This window comes from Miscanthus floridulus, chromosome 1, assembly GCF_019320115.1.
Source record: "Miscanthus floridulus cultivar M001 chromosome 1, ASM1932011v1, whole genome shotgun sequence".
Classification (NCBI taxonomy): Eukaryota; Viridiplantae; Streptophyta; class Magnoliopsida; order Poales; family Poaceae; genus Miscanthus; species Miscanthus floridulus.
In genome coordinates this window covers 174,321,415-174,331,124 of record NC_089580.1, presented here as the reverse complement: position 1 = coordinate 174,331,124, position 9,710 = coordinate 174,321,415, and the positions used below count along the sequence as shown (strand labels likewise).

The window sequence follows — 9,710 nt, the reverse complement described above, 5'->3', positions numbered from 1 at the left end:
CACAAACACATATATGGTCTAATGGTATAAGTACCTAGCTTCTGGAACTAACATCTTAGGTTCGAAACTTGGAAGTAGCATTTTTTTAATTTTTTACCTAACCATTGTGGTTGAGAACCTTAGGGATTGCATAGATTTAATTTTTGGGCTTGTCTACCTGAAACTCGCGTGTTTCAGGGGGGAGAAAACACGCACGTGTTTCCTGCGCGGAAAACACACGGAAAACACCCGGCAAAAATTTGAGTGTTTCACGCAAAAAAAAAACACGATTCTGGAAAGGCAGGCAAGGCAACAGAAAGAAGGAAACCGTGTGTTTTTCCGTTGAGAAACACACGAAAAACACCCAGTTGGAAAACCGAGTGTTTTAAGGTAGGAAAGCACACGAATTTTGTGGGCTATTGTACTTGTACTTGTTGTAATCTGAGTACAAATATGTGTCAAAAAGGCCAAAAAACAGGGCAGATCTGTTCTGGTTGTAGTTGTTTGCTGTTGTAGCCCATAAACCTGCCAAAAAAAGCCCAAACCCATCAGCCCGATAGAAAACAACTTAGTCCATTAAAACACCCACCAACTTGGTGGAGAAGCAAACGCACACAGAAACAGATCGACCGATCTGTTCGTGAGGAGGAGCTCTACTCTCCTCACGCACAACAGGGCAAAAAGGGGAGAAACCAGATCAAAGCATGAGGGAACGTGGGAAATCTCAAGATCCAAGGAGGCAAGACTCACCTCAACATCAATCAAGGTCAGTACAACAGACATCCATCCATCTGCTGAGTTAGATCCCTGCAATATGGCATCATGAAACAAGTCATGGTCTGAAATCAATCTGTGCAAACTATTTTTCCTTCTTTAGATTGCAATTCAGCAGATAAAAAGAGTAGAATGGTGGTTACATTACCTTTTTGAACAATCTTTGATAATCCCTAGACTGGACACATGTTTTAGTGTACTCTGCTACTTCCAGTTCTTAGATCCTTGCAATCAGTGCTCTGCAAAACTGTCCCTACAATAGATCGAATTACACATATGTCAGTATCTCTGCTTGCTCAGCTCTTGATAAAAATAGATTTCAAAATATGAGGACACCTCACAACAAAACTATGATCTCAGTACAGTTGAAGGGATCAACAAGTGGCAACAAGCACTGGAGAAGATGGCTCAGATGAACCAGGTACTAGTGCTCTTCACATAAGGCAATGGCCATCCATTTGTTCAATTGGATACATGGTACACAGAATGCATCTCCTAATATGAATTTGCAAAATTATGTATTTTTCTCCATGATCTGCTACAAATGCAGAAACAACAATTAATCACATCTAGTTTTTGAATGAAGCAGAACAGGCTGTACATGACAACAAGCAGATTCGATGACTATGCAACATTATCCAAATCAATTAACACTGAAGCTATGATGACAGCACACTCAGATCCTTTCCAGATATTTGGAGGCACAACTAGTTCAAGTCACCTTTTCAACCCATACACAATAAAAAAGGTGAGCAAATCATTGCTGAGATTGATAGAATCTGAACAGATACATGTTCTTAAAAGAACAGAAATTTATTTCCATGCAGGGTGGCTTGACTGAGCTTATGCTTGAGCAAATTATGAGCTCACAAGAAGACATTGATCACACAGAAAGGGGTACCATGCATGTACATAATTACAAAACAAACATGTGCAAAATTACTAGTGCTAGATTATGTAATCTCAGCTTAGAACAAGTGCAATTTCTAAAATAATTATTACAGGTACATGAAGCGACACAAGGATCGTTAACAGACATGCTAATTGCAAATGACATGAATGCTCTTGAAGAAACCTTAGCACCCCAACCAGATTCATCAATATCAGACTCAAGGATGGCATACCAGGTACATGTCCACAAGCACAACAATTTGCCACACATGCATCAGCAAAATTGCTTGAATACAAGTAATGCACTACAGCCATCAAACAAAGAAGAATTGACTTATCTATGTACAACACAGGATTTTGGTGGTCACTATGATGAAGAAATACCAAGCTTTCTCCAGGACATACCTGAAAATGAAAATCATCATTGGCAAATTGACATATTCAACAACATGCACATTGATGAGGTAAACAAAAAAAATAATTATTCTTTTCTACACCTATTTCAGTGCGTAGTGAATGTTTGCAAATGCAAAACTCCAATGATATGAAAAACTACACACTGCTAATAACATATTTACATGAACAGGAACTCACAGCGTCAGAAAATGGCTTCAGCAGCATCAATGCACCAATATCAAGAACCACAGCGGCTGCGTCAACTGCAACAGAAGATGAACACAATTCCAATGACAACCAGTTCCTGACAGAAGAGGAGATTGATGAATTCATCATCGCAGAGCAGGTTGCTACATCAGAAGGAAATAATGGGCCCATTGACAGCGCATACACACCTCAGCCGCTACAAAAGTTTGAGAGTAGAGCAGCTGCAGAACACTTCTGCAGGTTCTATGTTTTTCTGGCTAGCTTCAAATTTGCTGTAAAACATTCAATGAGGACAACAGCTAAGAAGAGAGACAACGAGATTATAAAAGTAGAACTAAAATGCACCCATTTAGGCAAAGCACGTCAACAAAAATCCAATGAAGAAGAAGAAGCAGAGGTAGATAAGCAGATTGAAAAGAAGACATTAGCCAAAAGAAACACCAGTGTCCAGGGAAAATCAGAGTGTCCTTGTACAATAACACTGAGGGAGGAACGGGCAGGAGGTCCATGGTTCATAATGCATCAAGATTTGGATCACAACCATGAACTATGACCTGGAGACTGGGACACACTGTTCTCAGGGCACAAATACATGACTGATATGGAGAAGGGGCTGATCAGGATGCTAAATGACAACAACATCCCGACAAGACAAATGGTGAGCATACTGTCATACCTCAGAGGAGGACCCGCAACCCTGCCGATGAAGAAGAAGGACATTAGCAACTTCAGGACAAAAATCAACAGAGAGATCAAGGCCTCAGACATGACAATGGTGCTAGATTACTTTAGAAAGAGGCGGACTAAAGATCCATCCTTCTTCTACAAGCTAGACCTGGATGAAAAAAGGAGAGTCAAAAACTTGTTTTGGGCAGACGGTTGCTCAATCGAGTATTACAAAGAGTATGGTGAATGTATAAGCTTCGACACCACCTTCATGACAAACAGATACAACCTTCCCTTCTCTCCATTCGTGGGCATAACGGGACACACACAAAGTTGTTTGTTTGGCTGTGCCTTCCTGCATGATGAGACCATAGAAACTTTTCTGTGGGTCTTTGAAACATTCTTGGAAGTGATGGGAGGGAAGCACCCAGTGACGGTAATAACTGACCAGGACAAAGCGATGTAATCTACAATTCAGCTAGTATTTAGCAATGCAACTCACAGAAACTGCCTGTTCCATATCAAGAGCAAGTGTTACAACAGAAACACAAAGGTCTTCTCACAACATGAAGGCCTATATGAGGATTTTGAGGATATAATAAACAATAGCCTCACAATTGAAGAGTTTGAAACATTGTGGGTGAAGATGATCGAAGACAATAATCTGCAGAATAACAAGTACATGACTAAAATATGGCAAACGAGGCACATGTTCATTCCTGTCTACTTCAAGCATGACTTCTTCCCATTCATCCAAACCACATCTAGAAGCGAGTCCATGAACTCGAGGATGAAGGACAATGTTGGGCCAACATATAGCATGATGGGCTTCATACGAGAATACGACCGTGTCATTGAAACAATCAACAAAAACGAGAGGCTAGAAGAAAGCTACAACAACTAGAAAACACCCAAGGAATTCATTTTTGGGTACACAATTGAATAGCAAGCTGCTGAGCTGTACAACCGGAACATATTCAGGAAGTTCCAGGTACAGCTGAAGGCAACAGCAAGGTTAAGCTACAAGGAGACTGAGGAAGGGAAACTTTTGAGGTCTGGCCCAAGAGCAACCAAATCCACAATGTGCACAGAATCAGGAGATATACAGTTCAGACTGATCTGATAGAGGGAAATGAAGAATTCAGCTGCATCTATGCAAAGTTCAGCAAAGATGGAATTCTTTGCTCACATATCCTAAAAGTGATCATTGAGAAGGAAATAAGCACAATTCCAGAAAAATACATAAAGGATAGGTGGAGAAAGAAGAGCACAAGAGTGCATGTTAGAAGAGAGCAAGAGGAGACCCTTGCAACAAGTGCATTGCTGAGGTTCAATGTGCTGTCCAGGAAGTCAGCAATCCTGAATTCAAAAGGATCAAAAACTGAGAAATCAATGGAGTACCTCTTGTCCAAGTTCAGCAAGCTGGATGTCAAACTAGATGTGCTTTTTGGCACCCAGCAGACAATTGATGGTAACAATCAGCAACAAGGTCATGAGGAAGGACACAGCAGGCAACAAGAACAAGTGATGGAAGATGGCTACAGTATGGCGGATCTAGAAGAAAGTGATGAATCAGAGACAGACATTCAGGACCTAGAAAGAATAAAGACAAAGGGAAGGCCAAAAATCCCAAAGAGATTCAGGACAAGAATAGAATATTTTGAGAGGAAAAGGTTGGAGCAAGAGAAGAAGAAGAAGGCAGCTGAAGAAAAGAAGAAGGCAGCTGAAGAAAGGAAGAAGGCGACTAAAGAAAGAAAGAAGGCAACCGTAGAAAGAAAGATGGCAGCTGCGCAAAGAAAGATGGCGGCTGCAGAAAGAAAGAAAAACAAGAAACCCAAAGACAAGGATAGTACAGTAGGTAACCCTGCACTACAAAATTACACAATGATTTAAAACCAAAAACTAGAACTTAAATGCATTTACAACCAATTATTGTTCACAGGATCCCTAGTGAAGCCTCAGAAAAAGAGAAGAAAGGAGACAACAGCAGCTCCAACAGAACCAAGTTCATCATGATGATTACATAGAAGGACTTGATGTCAATTGTATTGGCAAAATTATTTATGTCATTCTTGTAATCAGTAGGATATTCTGAAAACCTACTTTAAATTATGCCTGGACCTCTAATTGCAAATGATGAGAACTACAATTACAGTACCAAGTACTAGCAATTTACAGTAAGCGTTTTTGCAATTTATAAACTAGCATTTGCAGTACCTGTACAAACTTCATCATATGGCACTACACTTCAGCAAACGATCTTGAGACAAGCACCACCATATCCTGCAGCAAAATTCTTGCACTTGTCTTTGCTATAATAGGTTAGTAGACTAAAACAGATTTGACAAAAAAAAACCCCAAGAAACAGAGGAAGATAACAACTACGAATATGGAAAAAAGAACATTTCACATCAAGCTCCCAACTAAAATAATATAAAACCACCGCAGTTTAGATTCTTCACTGTAGATTTATCTTTACAACCACTATAGCACCAACAGAAGTGATATCAGACAATTCCTCACTTACAGATTAGCATGCACTAATACTATGAACCTACACACTAAATGACACAAGTCTAGACAAAACATGCAGCTCATGCTGACTTGTAGTACTTTTCATAGACCTGAAAAGAAAAATTTCCAAAATAACAATCATTTCAAAAGCATGATGGCATAATAAGACAGATGGACATTGCAACTAGTATTACCACTTCATCAAATTCCTGGACTTTAAATCGTCCTTCATTTGCAGAATTGAATGGACTGGAAAGCATGTCATTGACATATTTGATGTGAAGGTGGCAAATATCAGCTTCATTGAACTTGTCCATCATATCAACATTGATAGCCCAAGCCTCAAGGTTTTTCATAGCAAAAATACCACTATCATTGATCAAGCTGACACAAAGATACAAGAAAAACAAGCCAGAAGACAATGAGAACCAAAAAAGGGTATCATGCATGCTTTTTTTAAAAAAAGTGTATTACACATACTCCTCATGCTGCTGAGGCACATCTGCAAAGTAAACACGATATCCATGGAACCCAGAGTCAGGATGACCAGATTCTTTCCAGATTGCAGACAAGTTCCATACCTAAAAAGACGGCACAATTGCAACACATGTAACAATTATGGGTACATGGAAAAACTGCAAAGGATAATCATAATGTATTTGCCAATGTGCTGCTCCTACTTATGAATTCATCATGAACAACTTTCTCAATAGGTGAGCCTCCTCCATAACATAGTGTACAACAATCCAAGATTGCAATCTTTCTCAAACTAAAATAACAACCACCACGTACCACCGATCAAGGAATAGAATTGGAAAGTACATCTGACATGAAAATACACAATGGACAAATATAAGTATCAATCAAGCCCTAAATAAGCAATCAATTATACAAAGATTGCTAACTTACATATTGGCTCTGTGATAATGGCCTTGCGCAAGACGCCCCCCTAAAACATTTGACTGCATTTTCATGTAGCTCCTTCTCCTTGCTATCATTAGGGCCATGATTCCCAATTAAATAATCCTACACCATAACAGACTAGTCAATATTTATTTCATATCGTCCGAACATAGAATTGATTGATGAAAACAAAAGATACTTACACCAACTTTCGAGAAGAAATAATGTTTGTAAGAATTCTTGGGGTGATTCTTATGAAATAACAACTTGCACAGAGCGTTCACTACGAAGTAGTGCACATTTCCTTCAGGTTTAAGAGAGCTTGCAAAGACACTTAACTTAACAATCACATGCCCATAATCAATTACTGTAAGGCTGAAACAAGAATAAAATAACGTCCATTACATCTTTGCTAGCTGCAAATTGACAAAATTTAATCACCAATGTAGAAAAGAGAGGAGGAATTAAGCGAACATAACTTACTTCGAGTGCTCATTACTATCTGCCATCCTCAAGACAACGCCATACAAGTCAACTTCAAGTTTGGACACAGTAATCTTCGAGTGAGGCTTCACAAAAGGACTCAACTGATATTTGCTTGGTATGAAAACCCTCCTTGTACGGTGAACAACAAGCTTTGCACTAGAAGAGCACCAAGGAACTTGGCTTGAAAATGAATCAGAGTCATTGGATAAACCATTACTTCTCAAACCTTTTCTAGAACAGCCGCCAACAACTGAAACATCTGCAAGGTTTGCAACATGTGTTGCAACATGTTCCTGCAAACCAATAAACAACAAACACATCAAATTGTTCGAAAAGGACAGCAAAATACCATATTACATACAAACATATATAATATATCATAGTAGTTGATCAAATTCACCATCAAACATACAAAATACAAACAGTATGCATAGTTCCATTGTACACGCCATCAGACAAAGATTAAAAGTGTTCCACACATTTACATAAAATAATATACAGTCCCATTCAAATTATATACAGTCCCATTTGTTTTAATAATAAAAATCATATTGCTTTCCCCCAGGAGTGATTGCAGCTAGAGGCAGAGGACCAACTGGCTCGTCGTCGCTGTCAGCATATTCAGTAAAAGGAATAGATTCCATACGAATACAGTCCTAGATAAAAAAACAGTATTAGTCGCCAAGAAATACCAGGAAATAAGATAACACATAAGATAAGACATACATAAAAATTCAAAATTTGAAGCTGAGGCAAAACAATAAACTCCATTCAAACAAAGATGCTTACACTTCCAACATTCTCATTTCTTTTGGCTTCAACAGGTTCCTCATTGCTCACATTAACACTTGAAGAAGATGGAATCTCACTCATCTTATTAACAAATGTCCAACCTTGAGATCCAGAGGCAAAGTTGAAGAAGAAGGTGCTCTCAGATTGAAGCTAAAAAAAGAACAAGTAGAACAAATATGAGTTAAACCTATGAAAACAAAACAAGGCTGCAAAGTTAACTGGAACAATAGCATTAACTACAACTTACATTTCCATGAAATCCATCATGCAATATATGAACACCTTGAGTCTCCTGTGAAGTATATGATGGTTTAAACTGCACCTAATATTTGGAATTTAATTAGCTTACTTGTAGCACCAACAAGTAAAGAGTACAGAAAATAATCAACACAATATAACAAGTCAATGGGGGAAAACTGATTCTCAGCTAAGAAGCACAATGTAAAAAGTCAATGAGGTGGCCTGAACGAAACAATTCAACAAGGACAAGATACAATTTTTTATTATCAAAGGACAATAGAGAAATTATCACGCCTGACTTGTAGTACAGATCGCTTGAACGACACAATTCAAAAAAGACAAGTGATAATTTTTTCTCTATGGAATCACAATAGACAAATGAGCTCGGCTGAACGATACAATTAAAAAAACACAAGTGACAATTTCTATTTTTATGGAAACACAAAGGACAAAGGAGATCGTCTGAACAACACAATTCAACAATGACAAGGGACAATTTTTTTTCTAAGAAAGGACAAAAGACAAATTAGTTCGGCTGAACGACACAATTGAAAGAAAACAAGTAACAAATTTTTTTTATGGAAAGACAATTGACAAATCACCTCACCTGAACTGCAAAATTCAACAAGGAAAAAATTACAAAAGATTCTCACCATGGAAAAGACTGCCTGAGACGCAGGAGCCTTGCATAAATCAGTCCTAGGAACCAACTCAATTGGCTCAGGAGGGACTGAAGAAGAATTTGAACCAAAAGGGCGCCTCAGGCTAGGATCTTCAACAAAATTGCCTAGATCATCCTCATCTTTAAGTATTCGAAAAGGAGGAACACCGGGACTATTAAAGAATGGAGCCTTCTTAACAGGACCTTTCCATTTTCCTGATTAATCAACAAAAAAAATGTGGTCAACATAGCATCCAGCTAAAATGAACTTATAGCAGAAACTACAAATTTAGATGATGAAAGTCGGGGACATGAATAATCAAATACAAGTAAATCAAAACACTACAAAAATAACAGAGGTCATAATTCATAAAGGCAGGTTGCATAGTTCAAACACTATAATTGCATGAATACAAAGGTGCAATTTATTAATAAAAAGAATGCAACTTCCAAAACATAGGAACTAACCCTGAACATCCACAGCAGCAGTAGCATTTCCAACCAAATCAGCACTAGAACAATCTTGCGCCTTCTTTGCTGCATCAGAAGCATCACCAGATACAACACCGGTACAAAAATGCACAGACTTATCAACCAACGGTATAAAAATGCACACACTTTCATATATATCATAGATTTAGTAAACATTTATTATCAAAAGCGACACAAACCTGGGGCCTCATCGACCTTATCAACCAACGGGGCAGATGCAACAGCTGATCTAGCTATCTCCACTTCATCAATAGTATGAGCCAAGGGGGTCGAAGCAGATAGCCTAGATGCTTTGCCTTGCTGCTGCCTTTTACTTGGAGACTTAGAGGCCTGCTTTTTCGTTGGAGATTTAGAGGTCTGCGCTGTAGCTTCCTCGACAATAACATGATCCTTTGATGTACTTTCCTTTCTATCTTTCTTGCGACCAATAGGGGACTTGGAAGTCTTTTTATATGCAACAAACCGAGTCCTCGAAGCCACACTAGTAGGAATAGGAGATGGAGATAAGTTCTTGTTCCTCTTGCTGGTCCTTGTACCTACAACACCACCAAAAATTATAAAAGTAAATACCCAAAAGATATATATTGCCACAATATGAAGAAATGAACTCTAATCCTGAAACTGTCTTACAGAAAATTAACATACCTTGAGATGATGGCACATTCGAATAGAGAACTTCAGTTAAAGGGGAATATGCATTCACTGTCTT

The 9,710-nt window shown here is 38.5% G+C and overlaps 1 long non-coding RNA gene across 1 annotated transcript; it reads left to right on the top strand.

Moving 5' to 3' along the window:
* Nucleotides 1-1,785: 1,785 nt before the first annotated feature.
* On the top strand, nt 1,786-2,347 carry LOC136502828 (uncharacterized). The gene is made up of 3 exons (XR_010770726.1): nt 1,786-1,880; nt 1,998-2,108; nt 2,231-2,347. It is a non-coding gene; the product is annotated as an uncharacterized lncRNA (long non-coding RNA).
* The last annotated feature ends 7,363 nt before the right edge of the window (nt 2,348-9,710 follow it).